Below are 10,051 nucleotides of genomic sequence, written 5' to 3'. Positions count from 1 at the left end.
GATAGATAGATAGATAGATAGATAGATAGATAGATAGATAGATAGATAGATAGATAGATAGATGAGATAGGTAGGTAAGTAGGTAGGTAGGTAGGTCAACCGATCGATAGATCAATTAATCGATAGACAGATAGATGATTGATTGATAGATAGATGATATAGGTAGATAGATGATTGATAGATAGATAGATAGATAGATAGATAGATAGATAGATAGATAGATGAGATAGATAGGTAGGTAGGTAGGTTGGTTGACTGATAGATCAATCGATTGATCAATAGATAGATAATAGAAAGGTAGATAGATAGATAGATAGATAGATAGATAGATAGATAGATAGAGATAGAGGAGATAGGTAGGTAGATAGGTGGAAAAATAAATAGATAGATAGATAGATAGATAGATAGATAGATAGATAGATAGATAGATAGATAGATAGACAGACAGACACAGATAGCCCATGTATTAGCCAGTGTCTCCTAAGTGTTGTGGAAGAACTATGAAAATATTTGCAAGTGAGATTAGCTCACGTGCTGTTTGCTTAGTCGGCCAGCAAGCCTCAGCCTCCTGGGGGATCTTGAGACCTCTACTTGTAGCTATGACTATGGTTGGGGCTTGCTTTCTCAATTCCCAACGGGCTTCCTGTCTCCCCACAACCCCCAGGCAAAAGGACTCTGATGCAGACGCTCCATCAATCGTAGTTTGGGAACACAGACCCTAGCCTAGCTCCAAAATCTATGTGTTTCCTGTGACATCCATCACCTGACCCTAAACCCAGTATGATTCTACACACGGGGTCAGCCACAGCAGATCAGGTGGCCCAGGTCACTTAAAAAGTTAGTGTTATGGGTTGAACTGTGGCTCCCAAAAAAGATACAGGGGAGGCCAGGCACAGTGGCTCACACCTGTAAAAACTAGCACTTTGGGAGGTTGAGCAGGGACAATCACTTGAAGCCAGGAGTTCAGGACCAGCCTGAACAACATAGTGAGATCTCATCACTACAAAAAATAAAAATGAAAAAGGAAAAAATTACCTCGGTGTGGTAATGTGCACCTGTCATCTTAGTTGCTTGGGAGGCTGAGGCAGGAGGATCTCTTGAGCCAAGGACTTCGAGGCTGCAGTGAGCTATGTTCCTGCCACTGCACTCCAGCCTGGGCAACAGAGCGAGGTCCTGCCTGTAAAAGTAATGATAATAATAAAATTTAAAAAGCTATGTTGAAGCCCTAACCCCAAGGATCTCAGAATGTGACCATATTTGAAGACAGGGTGTTTACAGAGGTCATTATATTACAGTAAGGTCATTAGGGTCGTCCCTAATCCGATATGACTGGTGTCCTTATGAAAAGAGGAGATTTGGCCACAGGCAACCACACACAGGGAGAATGCCATGTGAAGATGGAGGCAGAGATTGTGATGATGCTCCTACAAGCCAACGAATGCCAGGGACTGCCTGCAAACCACCAGAAGCCAGGAGAGGTGTGGAACAGGCTCTGCCTCTCAGCCCTCAGAAGGAACCAAGGAATCGAATCAAAGCCACTGACACCTGATCTTTTTCTTTTCTTTTTTTTTTTTTTTTTTTTTTTTTTTTTTTTTTTTTTTTTGAGATGGAGTCTTGCTCTGTCATCCCTACTGGATGCAGTGGCACGATCTTGGCTCACTGCAACCTCCACCTCCCAGGTTCAAGCAATTCTCCTGCCTCAGCCTCCCAAGTAGCTGGGATTACAGGCGCCCACCACCATGCCCAGCTAATTTTGTGTTTTCAGTAGAGATGGGATTTCACCATGTTGGCCAGACTGGTCTTGAACTCCTGGCCTCCAGTGATCTGCCCGCCTTGGCCTCCCAAAGTGCTGGGATTACAGGCGTGAGCCACTGCAACTGGCCTGACACCTTGATCTTGGACTCCTAACCTCCAGAACTGTAAGACAATAAATTTCTATTGTTTAAATTACCTAGTTGATTGTGCTTTTTTAATTTTTTTTTTTTTTTCTTTTAGAGACAGGGTCTACTCTGTCACCCAGGCTGGAGTACAGTGGTGCAATCATATCTAAAGTGCAACCTCACCTCAAACTCCTGGGCTCAAGTAATCCTTCTGCCTCTGCTCCTGAGTAGTTGGGACTACAGACCCATGCCACTGCAACCAGCTGTATATATATATTTGTAGAGAGACGGTCTCACTATGTTGCCCAGGCTGGTCTCAAACTCCCAGCCTCAAGCGATCTGCCCTCCTTGCCTTCCCAAAGTGCTGGGATTGCAGGTGTGAACCATCACACTCGGCCTGATTTGTGGTACTTTGTTAAAACATCCCTAGAAAACAAATACAGTTAGTTTAAGAAACGTCAGCAGCCTACAAAAACTGTGTCCCAGTACATCCTCTCAAGTTTACGATTCACCATGTATTCTGGTCAAGGGACCCTGGGCTAGAACTGGAGAAAAGGATGAAGGATTTAAATTGCATGGATTTCAGCGTGATGACAATAATGATGATGACAACCGAGATTTATTATCTGAACAATGCTAACTCCTTTATGTGCACAATCTCAATAAATGTTAAACAACAGCCCTACAAGGTAGGTGCAGAAGAAATTGCGATTTTGACATGGAAGGTAATGGCAGGCCGGGCACGGTGGCTCACGCCTGTATTCCCAGCACTTTGGGAGGCCAAGGCAGGCAGAGCACAAGGTCAGGAAATCGAGACTATCCTGACCAACATGGTGAAACCCCATACTAAAAATACAAAAATTAGGCCGGACATGGTGACTCACTCCTGTGATCCCAGCACTTGGGGAGGCCGAGGTGGGCGGATCAGGAGGTCAGGAGATCAAGAACATCCTGGCTAACACGGTGAAACCCCACCTCTACTAAAAATACAAAAAATTAGCCGGGCGTGGTGGCGGGCCCTGTAGTCCCAGCTACTCGGGAGGCTGAGGCAGGAGAATGGCCTGAACCCGGGAGGCGGAGCTTGCAGTGAACCGAGATGGCACCACTGCACTCCAACCTGGGTGACAGAGCGAGACTCTGTCTCAAAAAAGAAAAAAGGAAAAATGTAATTTAAAAGTTTGAGCATCACTGGGCTAGATGAGGGTCTCCTGTAGATAACCGGGACCCAAATAGGCTTTAGGTTCAGAGATACAGGAGAACCAGATCTGGGGTGACGCTCTAGCCACTATGTCCAGGCGGGAACCTTCCCAACATCCCTAAAAGCTCTGAAAACTACAGTTAGAGAAGTGGCCACTAGGTGGCAATAATGCCATTTCACAAATTGGATTTAAAACCTTTTTCTCCACCCCGCCCTCCCACCCAGAAACTTGTATTCTAGCTGTGAACTGGCCCAGTTCCATGGCCCGTAGGTGTACTCTCTCCCTGGAAGGGAACAACAGGCGGAACGTTTCCATGATGAGAAGGATCCTGTGTCGTTCAAAGAAATCATGGAGACTGGTGTGGCCTGAGCCCAGAGTGACAGGGGAGCTGGGTTTGCAGGGCGCCCGTGGAGGGCACTGGGAGTCACACGGTCTGTGGACCACGGCGAGTGGGACCATGACAAGGTTTAAGGAGGATGGGGGAGGGAGGACTGTGCTTCAGAACGAACCCGCCAGTGATCCACGCCATAGATCTGGAGTCAACAAGCTTTTTCTGTCAAGGTCCAGGTTGTCAATATCGTCAGCTTTAGGGGAACTTACCGTCTCCGTTGCAATGACTGAACTCTGCTGCTGTCTGGTGAAAGCAGCCATAGATGAGACATCAAGGAATGGGCTTGGCTGTGTTCCAATAAAACTTTATTTATAAACACAGAAGCTTCCATTTCATATCCTAGTATATGTCATAAAATGTAGCCTTTGGGCTTGTTTTCAACCACTTTTAAAATGTTAAAACTACTCTAGGCCAGGTGCATTCACTCATGCCTGTAATCCCAGCACTTTGAGAGGTCAAAGGAGGAGGATTGCTTGAAGCCAGGAGTTCGAGGCCGGACTGGGCAACATAGTGAGACCCCCATCTCTACAAAAATTTTAAAATTAGCTGGATGTGGTGGTGCATGCCTGTAGTCTCAGCTACTCAGGAGGCTGAGGAAGGAGGATCACTTAAGCCCAGGAGATCAAGGCTGCAGTGAGCTATTATTGCACCACTGCACTCCAGCCTGGGGAACAGAGTAAGACCACTGTCTCTAAAACAGTAACAAATACAATAAAATAAAAATAAATGCAAAACTATTATCATCTCAAGGGCTGAATTTAGCCTATGGGTCATAGGTTGCAACCCTGGTATAGATGGATGGAAGTGACAAGAGTTAAGGGGACAAAGAAAGACCAAAAAGTGAGAGGTGAAGTGGGCTGAAAACCATCAGAAGATGAGGTGCCACAGGACCTTTGCAAATGCTGTTCCCTTTTCCCAACCCCTCCAAGTAAATTCCTGCTTGGCATTGAGATTTCAGTACGAACTTCACTTCCTCAAGGAAGTCTCCCCTAACCCCCATCGCTTGCCCAGCTACATCAGTTGCCCTAATGTTACACTCACTATCCCCACTCTCAACGTCACATCAGTGATCTCTTTATCACTGCAGTGGTTTCTTGGGGTGTTTTGTTTTGAGACAGAGTCTTGCTCTGTGTCCCAGTCTGGAGTGCAGCGGGGCGATCTCGGCTCATTGTAACCCTCACCTCCTGGGTTCAAATGATTCTCCTGCCTCAGCCTCCTGAGTAGTTGGGATTACAGGCACACGCCACCACACCCGGCTGATTTTTTGTATTTTTAGTAGAAACGGGGTTCATCATGTTTGCCAGGCTGGTCTCAAATTCCTGGCCTCAAGTGATCCACCTGCCTCAGCCTCCCAAAGTGCTGGGATTATAGGTGTTAGCTGCCGCACCCAGCCTCATCACTGCAGTGGTTTTATATTAGTTTATGTAACCCTTTGATTAATGTCTGTTTCACCCATTTGACTGAGCTGGGAGCTGGGGGCTGAAACTGTGTTATCTTGTTTATCTTTGCACCTCTGTGCCCCTATGATTAATATGGTAGTCATTCAACGTATATTTTCTGGCTGGGCACAGTGCCTCACGCCTGTAATCCCAGCACTTTGGGAGGCCAAAGCTGGCAATCACCTGAAGTCAGGAGTTCAAGACCAGGCTGGCCAACATGGTGAAACCCCATCCCTACTAAAAATACAAAAATCAGCCAGGCGTGGTGGCACGCACCTGCAATCCCAGCTACTCAGGAGGCTGAGGCAGGAGAATCGCTTGAACCCGGGAGGCAAAGGTTGCAGTGACCCAAAATCATGACACTGCACTCCAGCCTGGGTGACAGAGCACGGCTCTGTCTCAGAAAAAAAAAAAAAAAACTTTTATTCTATTTTATTTTATTTTTTGAGATGAAGTCTCACTCTGTCGCCCAGGCTAAAGTGCAGTAGTGCGATCTCGGTTCACTGCAACCTCCGCCTCCCGGGTTCAAATGATTCTCCTGCCTCAGCCTCCCAAGTGGCTGGGACTACAGGCGCCCGCCACCACGCCTGGTTAATTTTTCTATTTTTTAGTAGAGGCGGGGTTTTGCCATGTTGGCCAGGCTGGTCTCAAACTATTATTATTATTTTTTTTTTTTTTTTGAGACAGAGTCTTGCTCTGTCGCCCAGGCTGGAGTGCAGTGGCCGGATCTCAGCTCATTGCAAGTTCTGCCTCCCGGGTTTACGCCATTCTCCTGCCTCTGCTTCCCGAGTAGCTGGGACTACAGGTGCCCACCACCTCACCCGGCTAGTTTTTTGTATGTTTTTTAGTAGAAACGGGGTTTCACTGTGTTAGCCAGGATGGTCTCGATCTCCTGACCTCGTGATCCACCCATCTCGGCCTCCCAAAGTGCTGGGATTACAGGCTTGAGCCACAGCGCCCAGCCGCTGGTCTCGAACTCTTGACCTCAAATAATCCACCCACCTCGGCCTCCCAAATTGCTGGGATTATAGGCATGAGCCACCGCACCCAGCCACAAAATATATTTTCTGAATGAATGAATGAGGAGGCAGTGTGATGGAAAGGCTTTAGGAATACCGGATGGGGCAGCCAAAGTAGACTGGGTTGGAACAAAGATACCTACAGTCAAGATTAAGTGAGAGGTGCTCTCCTCCTTTGACACTCCCAGCCTTCAGTTATGCCTGTCCCACACTCAGGTGCCTGTGGGACTGGGACTCTGCTGAAATCAAAGAAGCCAGGTGCCTCATCCCACAGAGCAAAGCCAGCAAGATGGTGGGACTCCTTAATTTAACAACAAGAGACAGAAAATTATCTGGAGATTCTCTGAAATCATAGCAAGTTTGCTAGAAGAGGTTTGAGCCAATCTTATCTCATACATATATATATATATATATATATTTTTTTTTTTTTTTTTGTTTTTTTTTTTTTGAGACAGGATCTCGCTCTGTCGCCCAGGCTGGAGTGCAGTGGTGTGACCATGGCTCATTGCAGCCTCGACCTCCTGGGCTCAAGCAATCCTCCCACCTCACCCTCCTGAGTAGCTGGGACTATAGGCACATACCACCACACATGACTGATTTGTTTATTTTTTTATACAGATGAGGGTTCACTATGTGGCCTATGCCGGTCTTGAACTCCTGGCCTCAAGCTGTCCTCTCACCTTGGCTCCCAAAGCGCTGGGATTACAGGTGTGAGCCACTGCACCCAGCCTTGGCCTGTATTAAGAGTACAAGAACAGACTGAGAGCAGTGGCTCACGCCTGTAATCCCAGCACTACAGGAGGCCAAGGTGGGTAGATTACCTGAGGTCAGGAGTTCGAGACCAGCCTGGCCAACATGGTGAAACCGCATCTCTACTAAAAATACAAAAAGTAGCCAGGGGTGACGGCACGCACCTGTAGTTCCAGCTACTCAAGGCTGAGGCAGGAGAATCACTTGAACCTGGGAGGTAGAGGTTGCAGTGAGCCAAGATTGTGCCACTGCATTCCAGCCTGGGTGACAGAACAAGATTCTGTCTCAGAAAAAAAAAAAAAAAAAAAAAGTACAAGAACACTTCCACATCTCCATGTAAAATTTTATGGGATGATTCAACGCAAATCTTGAGATCCAGGGACTGAGGCTCAGAGAGGAAAAGTGACCACCCCAAGGCCACATGCCAGATCAGGGGCAGAGTGAGGGAATCCAGCTTGGGCTGGTGTGACCTCAAAACCCATCCCTTCCCTCCCTCATGATGCTGGTAGCCTCCCAGGTTGGTGACTTGCCCAAGGTCACGCTGCAGCTTGGAGCAACTCAAAGCCTGTATGGGACTCTGGGGAGTGAAAGGTGGACAAGCCAGCAGGAGTGGCCACTTCCAGGAAAGTGTAAGAAAGATTCACTAAGATTTGGGCTGAAGGTCCCAGAGACGGATTGGGACAATCCTCCCAATTTTCCATTTGCCAGGAACTTGGCAGGAAATGGAGGTGGTTTTGTTCATGGGGTCCCAAAGGCATCACTCACCTCTAATGATTTGCCAGAAAGACTCACAAAACTTAGCAATGGTGTTACACTCATGGTTTACTGCAGTAAACAGATACCGATTAAAATCTGCAATGGACCAGCCACAGTGGCTTATGCCTATAACCCCAACACCTAAGAGGCTGAGGCAGGAGGATCACTTGAAACCAGAAGCTCGAGACCAGCCTGGGCAACATGGCCAGACCCTGTCTCTACAAAAAATTTTAAAAATTAGCCAGGCATGGTGATGCACACCTGTAGTCCCAGCTACTTGGGAGGCTGAAGTCAGAGGATCACTCAAACCTAGGAGTTCAAGGCTACAGTGAGCTAGAATTGCAGCACTGCACTCCAGATGGGGCAACAGAGCAAGACCCCTTTTTTTTCAAGACAGCATCTGGTTCTGTCACCCAAGCTGGGATGCAATGGTGTGAGCACAGCTCACTACAATTTCTGCCTCCTGGGCTCAAGTGATCCTCCCTCCTTGGCCTCCCAAAGCAATGGGATTACAAGTGTAAGCCACCATGCCTGGCCCCCATTTAAAAAAAAAATCTGCAAAGGTAAAAGGCAGATAGAAGCAGCATCTAGAAGACTCCAGGCATGAACTTCCAGCTGTTTCCTCCCAGTGGAGTTGTGCAGACAATGCTTAATTCTCACTGCCACAATGTATAACAACACGTGCAGAGTGTTGCTAACCAGAGGAGCTGACCCAAGCCTTGGTGTTCTGGGCTTTCTTTTTTTTTTTTTTTTTTTTAAGACAAGGTCTCTCTCTGTCACCCAGGCTGGAGTGCAGTGGTGCAATCTTGGCTCACTGCAACCTCTGCCTCCCGGGTTCAAGCAATTCTCTGCCTCAGCCTCCCGAGTAGCTGGGATTACAGGCACCCACCACCATGCCCTGCTAATTTTTTGTATTTTTAGTAGAGACAGGGTTTCACCATCTTGGCCAGGCTGATCTTGAACTCCTGACCTCGTGATCCCGTGATCCACCCGCCTCGGCCTCCCAAAGTGCTGGGAAGTGTTCTGGGTTCTTATTGGAGGTTGGCCACTGTATTACAATAGTTCCCCCTTCTTCGTGAGGTTTCAGTTACCCACTGTCAACAGCAGTCCAAAAATATTAAATGAAAAATTTGAGAAATAAACACTTTGGGCCGGGCGTGGTGGCTCACACCTGTAATCCCAGCACTTTGGGAGGTCGAGGCGGGCGGCTGACAAGGTCAGGAGTTCAAGACTATCCTGGCTAACACGGTGAAACCTCATCTCTACTAAAAACACACAAAAAAATTACCTGGACGTCGTGGTGGGCGCCTGTAGTCCCAGCTATTCGGGAGGCTGAGGCAGGAGAATGGCATGACCCCAGGAGGCAGAGCTTGCAGGGAGCCGAGATCATACCACTGCACTCCAGCCTGGGCGACACAGCAAGACTCCATCTCAAAAAAAAAAAAAAAAAAATACAGAGAGAGAGAAAGAAATAAACAATTTGTAAGTTTTTTTGTGGGTAAATAGTAGATATATATATTTATGAATAACATGTCATATTTTGATACAGGCATGCACACATCAGGGTAAATTGAGTATCCATCCCCTCAAGCATTTATCCTTTGTGTTACAAACAATCTGATTATACTCTGTAAGTTATTTTCAAACGTACAATTAAATTACTTTTGACTACAGTCACCCTGCTGTGCTAGCAATTTGTAAGTTTTTGGTTTTGGTTTTGAGACAGTCTCACTCTGTCGCCCAGACGGGAGTATAGTGGCAAAATCTTGACTCACTGCAACCTCCGCCTCCTGGGTTCAAGCAATTCTCTTTCCTCAGCCTCCAGAGCAGCAGGGATTACAGGTGCCCACCACCACACCCAGCTACATTTTTCCATTTTTAATAGAGATGGGGTTTCACCATGTTGGTCAGGCCGGTCTCAAACTCCTGACCTCAGGTGATTTGCCCATCTCAGCCTCCCAAGTGCTGGGATTACAGGCATGAGCCACCGTGCCCAGCCACAGTTCATACATTTTAAATTGCATGCCATTCTGAGTAGTGTGATGAAATCTTGCACTATTCCACTCTATCCCAGCCGGGATGTCAATCATCCCTTTGTATGGCCCATCTACGCTGTAAACACCCCACCCGTTAGTCCCTCACTAGCCTTGGCAGTTACGAGATCACAAAACATAGTATAGCTAGGGTTCAGTACTACCCACGGTTTCAGGAATCTCCCGGGCGTCTTGGAACATGTTCCCTGCAGGTAATGGAGGATTACCAGTGTCCTGGGACTACCATAACAAAAGACCACAGCCTGGGAGGCTTAAACAACAGAAATTTATTTTCTCATAGTTCTGGAGGCTGGAAGTTCAAGTCAAGTTCAAGATCATTGGCAGGGTTGTTCTGCGGCTTCTCTCCAGGCCTTGGAAGTGGCTGTCTATTCCCTGAGACTTCACACTGTCTTCCTTCTATGTGTGCACACACCTGTGTCCAAATTTCCTCTTCTCGTAAGGCACCAGTCCTACTGGATTAGGACCCACCCTAAAGACGTCATTTTAACGTAATTACCTCTGTCTCTAGCTCCGGGGTGTATATCCACCAACTCCCCTTGACTGCCACAGAAGTGCTGAGCTCT

The sequence above is a fragment of the Piliocolobus tephrosceles genome, chromosome 21, assembly GCF_002776525.5.
Source record: "Piliocolobus tephrosceles isolate RC106 chromosome 21, ASM277652v3, whole genome shotgun sequence".
Lineage (NCBI taxonomy): Eukaryota > Metazoa > Chordata > Mammalia > Primates > Cercopithecidae > Piliocolobus > Piliocolobus tephrosceles.
This window is presented reverse-complemented; position numbering follows the sequence as displayed.